Below are 20150 nucleotides of genomic sequence, written 5' to 3'. Positions count from 1 at the left end.
AAAAAAAAAAATCAGAAGGGGAAAAAACGAACATAATCCATCTTAGGCACAGCTGTTCAATAAAATTTTTGACATTCTTTAATGGAATAAAGGAGTCTATTAAGCCCAGTGTTAGTCGAGAGTCAAAACGCAGCTCTGAAGAGGCAGAGAGACTTGCCCATGGCTACCAATTCAAGAACTAGACAACTGATCTGCCCTGCTCTTCACTAGACTGCCACCTCTCCAGCCCTTACAGCACCTCTGAAATCCTGAGGGTCCTCTAGAGCTTCAGAAGCCCTATCTCCTGGGCCTTATGAAAACACATTTTTTAATGCAAAAATCAGAAGGCTGCTGCAAGTGCAACTCTGCCTTAGCACTTGCCTTGCATGTACAAGGCCTGGGCTGAATCAAGGGAAAAATAAAAAGGTCACTAGTGCTAACAATGTACCTTATAGGACTCAATGAAATCTGATTATTCTTCCTGCAAGAATAGCTCTTTAGCCTAGCTAGAAAACCAACTGCTCTTACACATTATAAAAAGCAAACTCTGGGCACTTTCTATTGTCAGTATTCTGGGAGAATAAACACTGAGAATCTCAAAGAGCATTCCTCAGTATGTTGGGATGACCTGAGACACTCATTAATAATGAGCATTAATCTCCAGGGCCAGAACCCAGCAATCTGACTTCAAAACAAGCACTCCAGTGGATGGATTTTGACCTGCTGTAGAGACTGATGAGGATACCTCCCCACTATTTTTTTTTTTGCACAGTTTTAGTATATTTTCAAAATTTCCACAATGCAACTGTCATGTATAGTGAGTATTTGTAACAAAAGTGTTCCCCTAAAGGCTCGTGTGCAGGGAGGGGGCTTTTGGAAGGTGGTGAGCCCATGGGGACACAAATCTCACCAACAGGTTAATTTGCTGATGGCTAAATGGGTTCAGAGGAGGCTGTGTCAGAGTGGAGAAACCCAGGAAGGGGGTACCTCGAAAGCATGTGCCTGTCTCCAGTTCCTTCTCTCTGGCTCTCCTGTCATCCCCTGGCTGCCGGCTGCCGTGAGGTAGGCAGTGTCTTGGACGCCTTTGGCCATGATGTTTCTGCCTCAGAGCCAGCAGGCCACAAGCTGAGGCTTCAGAAACCATGAGCCAAAATAAAACTGTTCTTGTGCAGATCGTGCCAGGGATTTCGTCCCAGCAACAGAAAGCTAACACGGTGAACTAAAAACATAGTTGTTTTTGAACTCTAGCACAAAGAAAAGAAAAAAAGAAAGAAAGAAAGAAAAGAAAAGCTATCATCAGCAATAAAGGCCCTGGAAATCTGAGTTACCAAATCAGCCCTACTTGAAGTTGTTACATTTATAGGTAATCTTACCATATGACTTCCTAATTTTTCCTTCACAGTATCTTGGGAAATACCTATTAGATTAGGAATTACTTTTATTTCTTTTTACATTAGAAAAGTATTTTCCCTCAATCTGTGATGTAGATTCAGAATGGTAAAGAGACCATTACAAAATAACTGCTACAGGAGGAGACAGTGGACCTCAGAGGATTTAGAAAGACTTTAAAAGTGCCTACCTACAATGTGCTGCTGATATACTGCTCATTTCAAAGGAGAACTTTCTACAGACATTCCTACTATACAGAATATGCACGCACATGTGCACGGGCACGCGTGCGTGCATGCACACGTGCGTGCATGCATGCACACACACACACACACACACACACACACACAGAGACTAAAGATCAAAGAGCTACAGAGACTGGCAACTAGAGCCTGACTCCTAAAGCATCATGGCTACTGAGTTCTGCACCAGTGTTGCAGTCTTTTTGGGTTCCTATACACAAATACCTTAGACTGGCTAATTTATACGTAGAAGAGTTTTTGCCCACAGTTGTGGAATATACCAGATCAAGGCCCTAGCAAACTGCTGTCTGGGATGGGTTGCTCTTAGCTTCATAAATGGCATTTTCTAGCTGTGGCTTCCCATGGGGAAGGGGATGAACAAGCTCTCTCTGAGACTCTTTCACAAGGGCGCTAATCCCATTCATGAGGCTTCCACCCTCATGACATAATCATCTCCCCAAAGCCCCCAATCTTTTATTTAATATCATCACTAAGAGTTCTCAACACATATATTTGAACACAAACATAGCAGCCAGCAACATGCAAAAGCTGCGCACACGTTTCTGGACACTGACTACTGGGGCAGGAGGCAGAGAGAGGAGCGGCAAAGGAAGGAACTCAGAGACAGATGTAAGCTACTGCTAAGCCCACACTCTTGGGCTGAATGGCTTTCAAGGGTACTCAATAATAAAAACAATGCCATAAAACTAGCATCTTATGTATTCATTAGTATCAACCAACCATTAAACCAATAATCACAGAGGGGAAAGGGCTTTAGTGACCATTCTAAGTGCTGACAATATCTATTACAGATAGCAAACCACGTCAGAGCGCACACCTTTTCAGACTTGAGGGCCTATCAGCAGCAGCCTGGGGAGGGATGGGTAATCACTGCTCTCATTTACAGGCAAAAAAAAAAAAAAAAAAAAAAAAAAAAGGCAGCACTTGGCATGGGGCAAGGGGCCTTCTAGGAGGCACATCAGGACAGATTAAAAATGCTGGCACCTGGCAGCCACCAAGGCCACCTCAGACAACCATTCTGCTTTCTCATTAGCATTGTGCAGCTGCTACATCCCTTCACAGTGCCACCCACCTGGGGGTCCGGACAAGTACAGGTCACTTGAAGGTGACAGGAGAAAAGGCTCTGAAGACAAATCACATAAACTGTTTCCTCCCGTCTGGAGCTGTCACCAGGTGACCCAATGCCATCAAAGGTTGCCAACTTCTTTTCCGAAGAGCCTCCTGAAGCAACCGACTGCTCCACTCTCTGCCCTTCTACACCATCCTGCCTCTTCTACCATCAACTGGTTCCCTCATGTAAAATATAGTTAAATAGAGGGTTTTGAAGTGAAAGGGAAAGACAAATTAATTTGCCTATTAAAGCTAAAGCATAGAGGATTTTAATACCCACGCTCCAGCCTCGCCAGCTCAGTGAGAGCAGGCAGCCCCACTTTGGGCTCCCAAACGACACTTCTTCATGCTCCCACTAACCCAGGGACCCACTTTCACTTCACTGTTTAATACATGATTATACCTAGGGGTTCACAGGCCAATTTGTTTCAACCAGACCAGAGAAGCCTATGGGGGCCCAGGCCATTTACACAGCCTTGATGGGCTTTATTCTTAATTCCAATAACTTCCCAGCACACACTCAAAATCCTCACCCTGGTCAAATACAGCCTCTCACTACCTGACCTGCTTTTCCACCAAGCTCATCGCATTCTACCCCCACTTCTCCCCAAGGCATCAATCTCACTCCAGCCTCATGACACACACCCCTCCCCAGGCTGGTGAGCCTTTTCCACTGCTTACACCTTCCCACTGCACACAACCCAAATGTGAGGGATTGAAGCACAAGGTCCTTCTTTCCTTCATGATCACAATACATTAACTATCTAAGACCATCCTGCTTCCTTTGTTTACCTCACAATGGGAACTCCAGGAGGCCAGAGAACTTGTCGGCTTTATTCACATCAGCTCCTTGGTGATCTCGGCATGGCTCTTGTACAGTAAGTGCTCAGTGACTCCCCAGTGACGCAGGGCAGGGAGGCTAGTGCTGAGACAGTTTGGATCAGAAGGCTTACAGTCACTCTGCACCAAATCAGGCTTACCCAATTGTACTCAAGGGTTAAAAAGGACAAAGAGTGGCTAATCACTAAAAAAGTGAAGACAGACCACCATGACAGTCACTGGCAGCAGCTACCATTATCCCACAAAACAGCTGTGCCCCTGTGAACACAGGAGAGACAGCAAAAATGTCTAGTAGAACCCAGGAAGGAAGGAGGATACCAGGGATCACAAGACACTCCTGTCACAAGTCCCTGGCCTAAAGGCTATGTTCTCTTGGCAGAAAATCTGTTTAGCCCTTCAAGTAGGTAATTACGGTGCCCAAGGCCAGTCCACCACGCATTTCTGAATGACTTCCTCAGAGATTTTCAGCCTTTATGAAGGGACAGAGAGTGTTGGCCAACACAGGCATCACTGCCCAAATAGAACACTTGCTAAGTGCAAAGTATTAAATAATTCTTAATTTCCAAGAAACTGACCTGAGGGAGAACATAAGTATTAGGTAGTCCCCAAACAAGCCACTAATTAATGCTTTGAAGACTCTCATTACTCATAGCTGTAACTCTGCAGGATCCCTGAAGCCCCTGCGGGCAGAGTGCATTCATTTCTGCCATCTGCACCACTTCCATCTACAGATCATCAGTTGGGAACCTGCTTCCCTCAAACTCCATACAACGAACAAGCAGTAATGCTTACTAGCCACTTGGCAGAGGTATTTGCCAAGCAAAGGATTCTAGGAAATCCCGGAGAAGATCACAAACAACTACAGGAACAAAACCATAAAATGAATATGGTTTGGTTACTTTTCTCATTGTTGAGACAAAATACCCGAACCTCACAAGCTATAGGAGGCAAAGCTTAGTTTAGCTCACAATTAGTAGAGGGCTCAGTCCAACCAGCTGATTCCAAGGCTAGATGGCATGCCGAGGAGCACGGCAGAAGAGAAACAGCCCATGGCAGGGCAAGCAGGAGCATGGCTTCCTTGTTTCCCTTTTTATTGCACCTAGGCTTGTAAGCCTATTGGTTGGTGCCACCCACACCCAGTGCATGCTGGTCTTTCAGTACCGCCATCACCCATAACCAGGATTATGCTAAACCAATCAGTGAACCAATCCAGCATCACATACCCATGATCCAGTCACTGCTCAAAGGCCTGTCTATGAGTACATGAGCTTTTGCAGAAACATGTAGATATAACTGGAGAAAAAAAAAATCACCTAATGTTCACTTAAGAGAGCAGGTAAACCACCCTATAGGACAAGTGGGCAGGGAAAGCACTGTCTCTCTTAACACAAATTTAATGTTTCGCCCCCAGAGCCAATGGCTGAATGAGGCACAGGCCCCCCCCCCTTTTTTTTTTTAGGAAACAGGAAAAACAAAGCAAAAGAGCAAAAACAGGAAAAACATTGCAAAAGAGCAAAAATTCAGCTACAGCCAGCCCTAAAATGCCAGCCTTTATCAGAGAACTCACCAACAGTCCAAGGGTGACATAAAAGGGACAGTAGCATTCAGTCAACAAAAGCACCCAAAGCTTTAACCACTTGGTCCAGCCTTCCATCAAGGCTCCAGCCCCAACCTGGGAGACTGTTTCCTGAGCAATGCATGCTTCTGAGTTGTGTTAGCAAACAGCAAACACACTGGCCTTCAACAGGACACAGAAGGAGGAAGGCAAAGATTGGGAAGGCAAACATGGAGGGGAGAAGGAATGGGGAGGGGAGAAGGAATGCGGAGGGGAGGGGAGCAGAGGAAAGACAGTACTCTAAGAACTTACTCAAATTATGCAGAAAAGATCTCCCTAAGAAATAATAGCATAAGAACTCCAGAATGGAGTTTTATGTTTACTTTTAAATCATCAATTTCAGAAGACATGGAAGTATTTAATTTCTCTGAAGTGGTACACATGCAACATTGCCTGGTGTGCTCATTTTTACCTTCTGTTAACCAAAATGTTTAAAGACAACTTAATATGCCACAAGAAAACATTTCAAGAAAACTACAGAGCCGCACACAAATGCTATTAATCTAGAAAATAAATTTTGTCTCTTTTATACTTGCTGAGTGTCAAAAAACAGTCCAGTAGCTAACATTTACAATTTAGCCTGTAATATAAACTCCTCCACAAAAGAGAAATTATGATCCAGTTACCAATAGTTTTAAGTAGTAAGAAGACTGTGAAGCAGTGGCTCCCAAACCTGGCCCATCAGTTAGCCCAAGTGGTAGCCTATTGCTGGTCCCGCTCTAAGAACCCGCTTTAGTTAGTTCTCCTGCTGTGGTAGATCCCAGAAACTGGCAAATTTAACCAGCATCTTCTGACCAGTAGGTGGGGCTTGGAGCAGCTGTGCTAAGGAACAGGGTGAGGCTGGGTGGAGTGTGCTCACCTTTACCATGGTACCTCCACTTGATAAATGTGATTTATACTAAAAAGCTCCAGGAATTTTATTAATTCTGCCACCTCAGATAGAGTCCAGATGGTCTGAGATGCTCAAGTCTCATACCATGCTGGGCTCAAGAGCCAAAGGTGTCATCCAGCTAACCCCCTGGACACTGCAGTCAGTTGCCTGGTAGCTCTGAAGAACATTGGGTCGGAATGCTGGCCACGTGCAGCACTGGGCAGAGCCTCAGAGCCAACGTGCACATGCCACATGTTGTAAATGCCAGTGATGACAGAATCCACAGAAGGCAGCGAGAGATTGGCAGACAGACTCAAGAGTCAAGAGAAGCAAACTGAGCTTAGAAGATCTGCTTCTTCCTTCGGGATAACGAACCTAAAAAATGTGGGCCATTCCTACCTTTCTTGGCCTCTCAGGGCTTCTAGGTCCTTTGCAGTTACTAGGACACTCCACTGCAGATGGAAGGCCCCAGTAGAGCTGTGTTGGGCTGCTGTGGTTCCTCCAAAGCCGCGGTCCCCTTCACCTGTGGAATCGGGAATTCAGCAGCATGTCCGGCTGCACATCCTGTAAGCACCTCCCACAGCCAGGTAGCAAGGTGACCAAACTATGTCCAGTCAGCTATGAAAAGAAGAGCTACCAGTAACTTCTGGGTCATTCTCTCCTTTTGCCCTTCCTTCCACCTTTTCCCCTCCCTTTTCTTGGGCCAGAAAAGTGAGACCAATAATAGAGATGGAAGAACAACAGAAGGAAGCTGGCCCCCTAAGCCCCTGAACAGAAGTGCCTAACGCAGAAGGAAATTCTTCCTCATTTAAGCCCCTCCTGTTTGGAGTTTCTGTTAGATCAGCGAAGCCTGTATCCTAAAACAGGTCTGAACGCCATGGAATGCTAAGCATTGCTGAGAAGCAGCAATCTCTTTGCAACCTCCCTTTGTCTTTGGTCCTCTGGTGTGGCAGGCACTATCCTCCTCCTCACAGGACAGCTGAGTTTTGTGTTGAAGGTACATGGAATGGTTCAAGAACAACTCAAGGATTTCGGCCAAGGCTTGCTCATTAGCCTGGCAGGAGGCATGGCACCATCTGGCACTCACAGCCAGGGAAAGATCTATTGCTTGAGATCAGTTCTGAACAGCAAGCAAGTTTATTTTTACCCTTTTAAAATTTTGTGCACAAAACTGCAAGGACATAAATGTCTTGAGTTAGGCACACCGGGGACATTTAACGAGATGGGAAAGTGAGATCCGAAAATGGGATCCAACAGAAGCCAGCTTTCATCACGAGAGATTAAACACTCGCCTAGCAAACACCACAGGGCCTCGGCCCTAACTCTAAGCAACCACAAAGATTTCAGGCATGGATGGATCTGCTCTGGATCCCAGAATGGCCTGGATCCCCTGATGCCAAACTTGGAGGGGCTCCATCGCATCAGGCTGGGACTCTGCAGAAGGCGGGGCAGCAGGGCTCCAGATCATGTCCACCACAGCCCGGGAACAAAGCCAGAGCCTGTGTGAGATGTCAGCCAATCACAGAGCACTGGGGATGTCCTAGGACAGCCTCTCCTCTGCTCTCCCTAGGGAACTGTTCTCGGGGACCTCCAACAACCAATCAGCACCTTCTAAGGGAAGTGGTGTTTCACACCCTGACACAAACATAACACTTGCCCAATGCCAAACATTTGGTAAAAACAGTAAAAGCATAAGAAATTTTAAAATCTGTTATTCTAAAACAAACAAACCACTGGCAAGATCTTGGGATGAAATATATCTCTATATAAATGAAATATACACATCCCATATACATAGTATATTTTCAATACATCTATCTCATTAAAATATTACAGGGCCGGGGAGATGGCTCAGTAGAATAAGCGCTTCCCTGGCAAGCGCAAGGGTCTGAATTCAATCCCTGGTTCTGCAATAAATAAATAAATAAATAAATAAATAATAAAATAAATTGCACTATGTTTTTAATAGCCATCTTTGTACCTCAATAACACATTTTAAACATTTTCCCATGACTCACTCACATTCTATCTATATATTCCTTTTGACTTTAGAAATGATCTTTTTTTGCCTCTTTATTTATATTTTGGGGTTCTCATATAAGAGAAGCCAAGGATATTTAAGTTTATGTGCCTGACTTATGTCAGTTAACATTATAGTCTTGACATATATCCCTGTCCTACAACTGACTCAACTTTATTCCTCTTTATAGCAGAATAGTCTTCCATTCTTTATAAATGCATTTTCTTTATCCAATCACCTATTGATGGATATAGAGAACAGTTCTAAGAATTCACTGTTAAAACATATTATGGGATGTGCCGCTGGTACACATGTGTATGCCTATATTACTGTAATATAATATCTAACTTTTTCAGGAAGATACTTAGAAGCTGAATAGGTGGGTTGAATCTTGACCTCAATTTAAAAGCTGTATAGCACTCTTCATTCATGTATTATGGTTTAATAAATAATTCCACAAAATTAGGCATTTTTCTCCCAATCTTTCTATTTAAAAATACAATAAAGTGTTTTTTACTTCTCCATTTATAATTTCATTTTTCCTTAGAATAAAAAAAATAACCTTATAAAATAAGATAGCCGCTAGGCTTTTAGAGTAGTAACATTCTCGTATTTCTTTCAGAAAGGTTGTACTTTCTACTCTCTACTACCAGGTCATGAAAGTGCCTATATCTAAACAAAGGTTCTATTATTCCAAATTTTTAAATCACTAAATCAGATGTAACCACTTACTAATAATAAGGACAACAAGTCTTACTATGCGTGCACTCACCATGTGCCAAGCAAAGCAGGCTATGCACCTAACTCCACAGTCTTCAAGGGGAATCTGCGGCCCTCGGTAAAGTAGCTTTTTCAGCTAATCAATGTAGGAAATAGGGTTTGAATCCAAGTCATCTGATTCCAGAGTCTAGGCTCTTACCACTATGTGTTCGGTTTTGGTTATTTTTTTTTAAATTTACTTTATTTTATTTTTGGTATTTTAGGGAAGGGTCTACAGGGCGTTCAGGGTCTCACTACTAGATCAGACTCATAGTGACCTACCTGTTTACAGTCTCCCAAGAGCTGGGATTACAGGTGAGTGCCACTATGCCCAGTCTCAATTATGATCTCAGTGTGCCCCGGGAGCAGGGCTGGCACAACCCCCAGCCCCTGTACCTGCTTGCAGGCACTTTAATCCACTGAGCTATTTGGCCAGCCCTTAACTACTGTCTTAAATCTATACCATGAACTAGGTATATCTTGATAAATGAAGAAAAGTATACTATTAACAAGTAGCATAGGGTTCACAGGAAATACACCTAGTCACATCTTTACCTTTACTTACAAGCAGTTATTGTAATATATACTGAATATTTAAATTTAAAAATAAAACATTACAATAAAAACATTGTAATGTTTTTTGCTGAGAATGATGGGATAAGCATGTTCAAAGTGAGTATTTCGAGGAAGATTAATGGCAATGTGTCTTTTAGGAAATGTTTTAATTTAAATATTCACCATACTTTATAATCATCCATGTCTAAGTAACCACTTATGACAATCTCTGTCAAATACAAACACGATGGTATATCCATATCCACATTATTCAGTGGTTCTTGGACCATGCAACTTTTGGCTCTTCCTGAAAGTCAAAATGACCATGAAAAGTAAACATTTTCAATCAATTTAGACATTGAGGTACCTGACAGAAAAGAAAAAGAACTTCAATCACTGTTTCAGAAAGTAGCAAGAACAACGGGGATGTGTTCAAATTATGGAGAAATATTTTTAGGGAGATTAATGGCAATGTGTCCTTTACTGTCATAAATCTTTGTAAATGCAAGCCCTGGCCGTACTTTTTATCACCCTTGTACATGTTCAGCAGTACTGGGGGTGGGAAGGGGGCTCCAAAGTGATGAATCCACTCCTCACCCTCCTCACTCTAGGAGCCCATGCTGATGGTCCACTACCAACTTCCCACTGGTTCACTTATCCGAAAGAATCCTGAGTTTATTATGTACTATTCTGCAAGTTAACTATGCCTAGTCAGGACAATCATTTGCATAAAAATATGATTAGAACCCAACAGTTCCTTTTCTGGGTATATACCCCAAAATCTTAAATAGATACTTGAACACCAATGTTCACACTCATCACAGCCAAAAATAACCTAAATACAGCCACAACGAATGGACAACCAAAATGCAACACAAGCCAAACACTGGTTCATCCCTGTAGTCCCAGCTCCTCTGGAGGCAGTAAGATAACTGAATCCATAAGTCTGATATCCGCCTGAGCACCACAATGAGACTTCATCTCAAAAACCAAAAAACTCTGGGGCTGGGGAGATGGCTCAGTGAGATAAGTGCTTCCCTGGCAAGCACAAGGGCCTGACTTCAATCCCTGGTTCCGCAAAAAAACATAAAAAAAATTAAAAAATAAAAACATAAAAACATAAAAAAATTAAAAAAATAAAAAACAAAAAACTCAACAAAATGCAACATATCTATACAGAGGTATGCTATTTAGCCCTTAAAAAGGATAGAAATTCTGGCACATGTTACAACATGGTTAGACACTTAAGACAATATGCCCGGTGAAAGAAGGCAGTCTCAGGAGGACAAATACTGTCTGACTCCATGATATGAGGTACTCTGGTGGCTGAATTCACACAGCCAAAAAGTAGAATGACAGTTGCTGGGTCTGAGGGGAGGGAGGATGAGGACTGTTGGATTGAGTATGGAATTTAAGAGTGAGAAGATTAAAAAAAAAAGTGGGGATCTATGGCAGTGGTAGTTGCCCAGAAATGTGAATGTTTTTCATAATACACACACACACATGCACACACACACACACACACGCGCGCACATGCGCGCGCACACGCACACACACGAACTCAGAAGCAAAGGACCTCCTATGAGCTCTGTATCTAGTTAGGGCACTTCAGCCTCTTGGGCCCCAGCCAGAACCTCATCACAATGCTACGCCCTAGAAGTAGCAATGGGATGGAAAAGAGTGACTATAAATTTCTAAGATAAGATGAAAATGCCTCTGGAAACGATCTGTAATAGCAGGGACCAAGATGTACTGTGAAATTGGTACAAGTGAGCAGTCTGGCGTACTACAGGAAAATCAAAGATTTAAAGAGATAAACTAGAAAAGCCACATTTATACAGAAATTAAAGAACATATGGAAACAAGGTGAACACTCTAAGATAACAGGGAGACTATGGGAAACACTTTAACACAAGCTTGCAGACCACTTGATCTCAGGTCTTCAGTGAGCAAAGTCATCAGGTACAGAAAGCCATCCACGGGTAGCAACCCAGAGCCATGCAGATCTGGGCTGCATTACTGGGAAAGGTAGCTCTGGGAGTTCAAGATAGCTTACCGGCAGCTAGCAACTCGCTACACTCACAGAGCATCAAAGAACAGTTTCAAAACCACATTTTCTAGAGTCTCAAGCTCAGAAACTCTGCCTTTGTGGCTTATTTAATAGAAGGTCACTATAAAATCCCTGAAGACTGCTTAATTACCATGCAACTAAATAAAGTTGTTCTAAAGAAAGAAAAGCTAGAGCCACCAAGGCTAATCACATGCTCCTGCCTGAGCAACAGCACCAAGACTAGAAAGGAGCTGGGCCCCCTTCTTAGGCCACCATCTTATATCTTGTTACCTTGCGCATTACACTTCTGACATTCATTAAAGTTATTGGCTCGCTTTTTTCTCTGGGAACAAAGATGCTGCATTGTTGGGATTTCCTGAGTAAAAGGAACATCTGCTATTTATGAGGTGCTTGGTTCATTCTCAGAAATAAAGATGTCTCAGTTAGGGGCTGGTCACCAGAAAGACCAAATATGACCAGAGGGTTAGGACTAAACCAGCCAGTAGGAGGAGAGAAGCGCAGAAACTGTACTGGCCATGGCTCTGTAGTCACCCCCAGTAGTGACACCTCAATACAAGGCTGGGACTCGGTGAGTATCAGATGTGCCTGAAGGTGGCATGGCCTAACTCCACAAGGACAGGGCACAGGCACTCTGTATCCCAGTCCCTCCCAGACCTTGTCCTGTGTGTTTCATTTGGCTGATGTTGGCCTATATCTGTTAAATGCTATTAATCATATCTACAGTCCTTTCCTGAGTTCTGTGAGTCATTCTAGTGAAGCCTCAAATCTGAAGGGATCATCAAGACCCCTTCACCCAGCCAGCCACCCAAACTGGAGCTTCGCTCGCATCTGCTACCCAGAGGGGGAGCAGTCTGCACCAGCACAACGGTACTGTGATATGCTCTTAAGAGTCACAACACCTCCCCTTCCTTTCAGTCAATTCAAATGTCACCCACTAATTACTCAAGTCCAAAGAATAAAACTTACCCATTACAATTGATGGCAAGGATTAACGACTACAAATCGTCGTCCTCTTAGTAATAACAGTTAGTGTTTGAAGGACTTGCTATCCCAAACAGGTTCCACAGTTTTCTACATGTATTAATGCAGTTCTCATAGCAACCTCAAAGCACGAGCGCTATTACCTCCACTCTACAGATGAGGCCTCTGAGGCACAGGGGAGTTACAAGACTTGCCTAAGGTCACACGGTGGAGAGGCCAGGGTTATGCAGAGGCTCCTCTGCCTCCTGAAGCACATGCTCTGGCCACGAGAGCAGAAGGTACGCTGTGACTACCGGCTGCCCACCTTCTGAGGCCCCGCAGTCCCTGCCCCCCATGCGTCGCATCTTCCATCCTTCTGATGGCCACATGCCCATGTTCTTGGGGAAGAAAGTGCACCTCTGATGACAGAGCTATCCAGCTTTGGCTGCAGCTCAGGAAAGCGAATTTTGAGAGCACAGCACTGGAGGAGGTTAACTAGTCCCCAGAAAGTCTTTTCCTACTAAAACACAAATTAACAGTGGGATGATACTGGATGTAAATGAAAGTGACAAACTTCACTGCAACAGATGAACGGGCTCGAAGCTGCTCCTCAACATCTCCCTCACCACAGGCAGTACTCTCCACAACTCACCCAAATCTCCTGTTCCCACCTTTTCTCTATTATTTAAACTCTAAGGTGTTAGACACTTCCCTCTCTTTTATTGACCTTACTTCACTAGTTGATGTTTTTGACGTGGTAAGTGCAGAAATTAAAACCTCAGGCAGTCATGGTGGTATAAGTTTCCAAATAAAAATTACATTTCAGGATATTAGTTGTCCTTCCACTGCATTTACTCATTCAATAAATATTCTAAGCGTCTTCTACCCAGAAAGCAGCACTCTAGGCGCTTAGAACACAACAATAAATCTGACAAGTCCCTGCCTGGCCCCACGATGTCTACAAGACAGCAGAGGAAAGGGTCAAAGAAGGAACGAGCACGCGTACACATGAGCATGTGTGTCCTGTGCACTTGCATGTATTTTCAGGAAATAAGGGATTAAATAAAACAGAGGAAGAGAATATCTGGGGCACAAACAAGACAATTTATGTGTCTCAGGTGAAACAAGCCATAGGAAAGACAGTGGGAGACAAGGTCCATTCCAACTCCTCTTCACCATCTCTCGCCCCTCTCCATGCCACCATCACGTTACACCTTAACAACGACCCCACATTCCTAACTGACCTATCTGCTGCCACTCTTGTCCCCTGATAGCCTATTTTCCACACAACTCAAATGATCCTTATAAAACATAAACAAGGTCATCTCCTCCTCCAAATCCTCTAAACATGTCCATCACAGTCTGAATGAAACCCACGCTCCACATCCTGTCCAGCCTGGCTGTGTGTGCGCCAACACCTCTCACCATCTAAACCCATCTCCTTGCCCCCTTCACTGTGGCGATGTGGCCTGGGAACTAGGTCGTTTGCTCTGGCCTCGGTGCATGTATGCATGCCACTGCCTCCTGGAGCTCTGCCTACCGGCTCAGATATCACCCGCTCTGGACCACCATCTCCAACAGCCCTGATGGCACTCTCTGTGCTACATGGCTCAGGCTGTGTGCTCACCTGGCATACCATGTATCTTTTTCTCCACTCCACCTTTATCCACCTACACATCTCCAGTGCATAGAATGGAGCTGGAACAAAGAAGGGCCTCAGTAAACATGTGCGATCAAGGGAATGAGTGCCTTCCATGATGCCACCGCTGACCGGGCTGTGCTGGGTGACACCACCTGCTCAGGTTCAAGAGCCCCAGACTCAGTTCCCGTTACACAAGCTTGGAAGGTAACATCTTCCATGTGACACAGCCAATCGCTCCAACAAAATCTCTCTCTGATTCTGACCCTGAGAGGACAAGAACTACAAAATCCTAACAACTCCAAAGTTCATGAAAAAAAAGCAACAAGCACTTCTTGGTTGATGGATTCCTCTACATTGTAAAATTGAGTAACCATCTCAAATCCTTTCTTTGTTAGACAGAATTCCCAAGGAAGCAGAAAGGTCTTCAGGCCTTTTTTCTTGCAGCCCTTTTTCTTGCAGTCTTAACCCCATCTGTACTGCTAAATGAGCTCCTCTCCTGCAGTAACTTTAGGCTTGGCCTGGGGGCACAGTGACTCCCACAAGAAATCCCAGGGCCAGCCAGCAGAAGGGGTGACAGGCTTGGCCGACTTACACTCTATTACTTATAAGCCTTGGTGCTTTGTCCTTTCAGATAGTGCTGTCAGGAAAAACTTGGCCTGAGCTATCAGTGCCCGCCAAGCTCTGCTGGCCTGGTCGCGGGGAGGAATCAGCCGCTGCAAGGGACTACGGGCCCGTGTCAAACACGGAATCTCATGATTACAGGGGAAGAAGAGAAACCTGCCAGGCTTAAATAAATGGCAAAAAAGCTGCTCTCATTCTCGCTCTAATCCTGTCCCTGATGTTACCTTCAAGCTGTCACAGTATCAAAGTCAGCTTTTCTTCTTTTCTCTGGGCAAGGGTGATGGCTTCGTGGACCAGCTCCAGGTGACTAATCTCAGGCTGGGAACACGGTTTTCCTAGGCACTGCTTGGCATGACAAAGACTGGCAGGTGCTCTCACACAAAAGCTCCTCAGCGGATGAGACCTTCTTCATAGGAGTGGCTGCACTGCCCACTCAGCTTCAGATTTCTGTTTTGTCTACTAGATTAAGCAAATGCCTTTTGTCACTAGGTACTATAGTTTGGGTCCTGAATGTCCCCTGAAGGCCCACGTGGTTAAAAAGGACTGGCCGCCAGTGGGGCATAACTGGGAGGTGGTCTAAGAGAACGAAGAAGCATGGCTTACTAGAAAGTTTTCAAGTCACTGAGAAGGTACCCTGGAGGGATCAGCAGAACCCCAGCCCCTTCCTCTTTCTTTTTCTTCTATGTTTGAGGCCTGGATTGAAGCAGGCAACAATGTCTCTTGACATACTTCTGCCATCACAGTCCCAAATACCATGGGGTCAACCCATTATGAATGGGAACCTCCAAAACTATGAGCCCCAATAATCCTCTGCTCTTTATAAATTCACTGTCTTAGGTATTTGTTACAGAGAAAGAGCTGACAAAGGGCTGGGGAGATAGCTCAGGGGCATAAGTGCCTGCTTGGCAAGCGCAAGGTCGTCAGTTTAATCTCTAGTGGCAAAAAAAAAAAAAAAAAGAAAGAAAAAGTGCTAACACAGTGAGATGCAGAGTGTGTTGCATTCAGCAAATCTACCACTACAGGAGAAGCCAGTATGTTCCAGTCTAAAAGTGTAGCTGGGCTTTAAGTGGACCATCCACACCACTCATCTCTACTTTCCCATCTGAGGAAATGGGCAGGCTGGGAACATTTGGGCATCAGTGCTCCCTGTCATGTTCTTCCCCCCAGTTCACAGTAGTGAACCATGCAGAAGGGCATGTTCTTCACAATGTCCCTCCTTTCACAGACCAGACATCATGCACCTTACGAGACAGCAAAGCCCTAGATGTCCCAGGCTCTCAGCAGAACGCCAGGCATTCCCGTAAGGTAGAGTCTCTTCTTTGAGCCAGGAATATCTAAGGGGGAAAACAGCACCATGCTGCACACATAGCTCGACTTCTCAGAAGAATGTAGAAAATATTAAATCACATCTCTTCACTTTCCCACAGGATTAGGTTTTTACCTTGGTTATTCATTTTGACACCCGCTGGCACTCACAGGCAGATATGCAATTGTCAAAAGATCTGAGCAGGCCAGAAAAGAAAGATTCAAAATTGGGAAAGCTCTATTACTCTACTTGTAATTTCTTTTCCTGGGAATTGAAAAAAACATGACTATGATGCCATTCTAGGGGCTGAGGGCCTGAATCAGGTATGCACTCGTATCAAAATCACTGCAGAAATGAAAGAAGCTATAACGAACACACAGGGCTTCTGTAGGGCTTCATAGTCATCATGTAAAAGTGGCAGTGCCCTTAAGGGATGATAATTAATGTCGCTTTATATAACCCCCCTTTTTTAGTTTTTCTTTTTTACCAATGTTTCCCTGTACCAGCAATCAGCAAAGCCACAGACATCAATGCACTTTTCCGAGACACAAACACTCTTGTCAATACCTTCACATAGACAATGGCCATTTCCATTTGGAAAACAAGGGGGCGCGGGTGGGAGAGAGCAAAGGCTCAATTCTCACGCCACAATGCCGTGTAATTGTGCAGAAGACGGAGCTGTGCCCATACGACTCCAGGCCAGCCCTTCCTGCCTTCCAGGCACACATTTTGAGCACCTTCGTCGGGCACCAAGTGTGTGACCATGGGTACCACTGTGGATATACAAGTGCACGCGCGCATGCATGCCCACAGCAGAACAAGAACACTGAAGAAACATCGCTCATCTGACCCAGGAAGTCCAAGGAACGCTCCTCTGCAGAGAAAGACTGGAAAGAAGGCTTCAAGGCCGCAAAGATGAAGGGGGAGAACTTCTCCAGGAGGCAGAAGGGCACACACAGAGCAGAGTCACCAGCAATCACTCTCTCCAGGGAACTTTGCCTCTGCAGGCCAGATACACAAGGGGCAGAGGTGGCCAACAAAGGCCTAGGGAAGCAGCACAGATGATGAGGGCCACAGAGGTCACAGAAGGACTCAGCACTCCAAGCAGTCAGAGGGTGACTTTGAAGAGCCCCGGTGGTCAGGTGCAACGGGATCCAATTCCCAGCTGGGATCACCTAGATTTCATTTGCAACTTCTGCCTGTCAGAGCAGTCATGAAAAGAAAGGGACAGGGGGATTTAACAACTGCATAACAAGAAAGGGTTAACGAATGCCGCATATAAGGTTCTTCTTAGCTTTAATTAAAGATGGCAGGAAACAACTGAGGGGGAAGGAAAACCTTTCACTGAAAAGAAAACTTGAGGGAGGTAAATAGAGCTATCCAGACACGGCACTCCTGACTTGGCCATTCCGCAAGAACTATTTTTATCTCTGCTGGGACCAACTGAGGCTGCCTGGCAGGTGCTGCTCACGTCCTGAGTGGTGTGCTGCCCACACAGCACCCCAACGGGAGCCACGCCGAGCTCCCAACGTGGCTGTGGCGGCTCCATGAACCAGCCTGCCAGCTCCAGAGTAGAGCAGGAAGACATATTCTCACCATTCATGATGGCTACTGAGAAAGCTAGATATTTTATTTTACTTTACTTTACTTTACTTTATTTTATTTTATTTTATTTTATTTTATTTTGGTAGAACCAGGGATTGAACTCAGGCCCTTGTGCTTGCCAGGAACCGCTTATTCTACTGAGCCATCTGTCCAGTCCCAAAAGCTAGTTTTTAAAATAATTTTAATGTAGCAGTTGAATATTCCTGAGACCCTATAAACTGAGTACTACACTTCTCCACCAAGCAAAGAGCAATTTTAGATTTCTTTGGCCCAAATTTCAACTACTAAACATCTCCTCCACTTGATTTCCACTCACAAAACAGTAGTCTGAACACAACCCACGATGCAATAAGACTGCACCGCAGGGTAAGTCCCCCCATGGACGTGCGGCTCACTGACCACGCTGTAACCCTCTAAGCCACTCTTGTGCCCACAAACTTCAAGGCTACCAGGCATGCGCACACTCACACTTAATTTCCATATAATTATCTGCCCTCCAAACATAATTCTTCAGCCCCACAACTGAAAACTGATTTTTTTCCCATTACTGAAGCAAACATAAATTCTACTACCTTAGAGTCCAATGCTTCTAGCAGGGAAGCCATGCCGAAAATAGAGAATTTTTGTTAATCTACCATCGATTATAACTGCTGCTAATCACCACAGCTTGGAGTATTTCAAACATCTTTCGTCAGAACCAAAATGAAGACATGGATTGAGAACTAGATTCTTCTGTGCTGTATCTCTTTGATTCCATTTATGTTACATACTAAACAAGTGAAGCAGACCTGCGCAGTCAGAGGCTGTGGTCTGGAATCTAGGGGTGGGTGCAATGGTGACAGAGACTTGGAGGAGACACAGCGCAGCGTCCAGGAACTGTGCATGTTTTGCTTCCCGACCTGAGTACTCACACAGCTTTATGACTGTGACAATTCATCACACTGCATGTTAACGATGTATGCACTGTGCTGTACGTTCTCAATACAAAGTCTTAAAACACTGACGATAGAGGGCAAAGGGTCTGGTCTATGTTTACAAAGACCATAAAGGTTAGCAGTTCAAGTCTACATAGCATCGCTGCTGTCTCAGCCTCCCCAGCACTGGGATTACAGGTGGGTGCCACCACGCCTGGTTCTGGGACTGGCGCAGCATGCCCAGGGCTCCAGGGCTGGCAGGGCACGTGGTTCTGGGGACTGAACTTGGGACCTTGCGCTTGCCAGGCAGGCGCTCACATTACTGAGCTATCTTCCCAGCCGCTCATTTTTCTTTTTGGTACCAGGTATTGAACTCAGGATCTTATGTTTGCCAGGCAGGTACTATACCACTGAGCCAAATCCCCAGCCTTTCATTTTTCTTAAAAAAAAAAAAAAAAACCCTCAAAAACCTCTACCAAGCCAACAGTGGCAGTGTCCTCACACAGGTGCTCACAGGAACAGCCACTAATTGCTGCATTCTTAAAATCATTCTCTGATTTTACAACTATTTAAAAAGACAGTTATTTTTGAAACTGTTTAAATAAAAATTTTTCTATGAACTAATGTATGCAACTGTCAAATAATCTTACACTCAGCGTTCACAAGTTGAAGGTATTATAAATTAAGACTCCACTTAATACATAGCGCCTCCAGGACCCTCTAGCTTAGCAACACTGCACACTGTGGAGCACTGGTTGTTTACCCTCCTGGTCTGACACTGACTGGGAGCTGCAGCTAACTGCTGCCATGACTGAGCATCTTAAGACAGTGTCATTCTGTCCATCATCATCCCAGGAAGAGATCCAAATTAAGAACCTGAAGGGCAGTTTCTGCTGAATGCAGCCTAGCTTTTGCACCATTCTGAAGCTGAAAAATCATTAAGTCAAGTCATCTGAAATGGAGGAAATTTTGTGTTATGTATGTGTACACATATATAGACTAATGACATATCTTACTAAAGACAGCAGCAATAATTCAGAACTTAAGACCAACAAAAGTTGTTGTTTTTTTTTTTTAACTATGAGATCACTGGATTTATGTACAACTGCCCATATATAACTATAATAAAAAGCAGACTAGGAGACATCAATTGGACGCATTTCAGTCTCAGCAGACAATGCACCACTGCCTTCTAGCTCCACCTGGAAAGGACCATTCCCACCACCGCATCCTCAGGAGGCAGCTGCGGCCTGAACAGAGGCAAAAGAACCACACAAACAAAAGCTTTCTGAGCACATAAGGGAATGTGAAGTTCAGCCACAAAACCTTTTGGCTAGACACACTCTTGTAGCTGTTCTCCTGTGGATGAGGACAGGGCAGGATTTCTCACCCTGCGCAGCAAGGACTACTCCAGCTGGTGATTCTCGCTTGTGGTGGTGTTCTATGCACTGCACTGTACAAGGCTTAACAACCTCCCTGCCTCTACCCACCTGAGCCCAGCAGCACACGTGCTTCCCAGACTTCCACTAAGATATGACAAGAGTCTCATGAGGAACAAAATGGCACCACGTTGAGAATCACGGTCAGGAAAGCTACACAAGAGATCAAACACACTGCCAGCCTCTGGGGA

At 44.6% G+C, this 20150-nt stretch overlaps 1 protein-coding gene across 4 annotated transcripts in view; it reads right to left on the bottom strand.

Moving 5' to 3' along the window:
* The window catches only part of Mgat5 (mannosyl (alpha-1,6-)-glycoprotein beta-1,6-N-acetyl-glucosaminyltransferase), a 354646-nt gene that overhangs the window by 265257 nt on the left and 69239 nt on the right, over window positions 1–20150 (bottom strand). For 2 of the 4 annotated variants that reach the window (XM_023709789.1, XM_023709790.1), the window contains exon 1: window positions 6467–6586. The exons of the other annotated variants lie outside the window; for them this stretch is intronic. The gene's annotated coding sequence lies outside the window, so the exon portion shown is untranslated. Of the gene's footprint in view, window positions 1–6466; window positions 6587–20150 lie in introns of those variants that run through there. 4 annotated transcript variants of the gene reach the window in all.

This window comes from Octodon degus, unplaced genomic scaffold, assembly GCF_000260255.1.
Source record: "Octodon degus isolate 3935 unplaced genomic scaffold, OctDeg1.0 scaffold00014, whole genome shotgun sequence".
Taxonomy (NCBI): domain Eukaryota; kingdom Metazoa; phylum Chordata; class Mammalia; order Rodentia; family Octodontidae; genus Octodon; species Octodon degus.
Note: the sequence above shows the minus strand (reverse complement) of the source record. Positions and strands in the feature narration are given on the sequence as shown.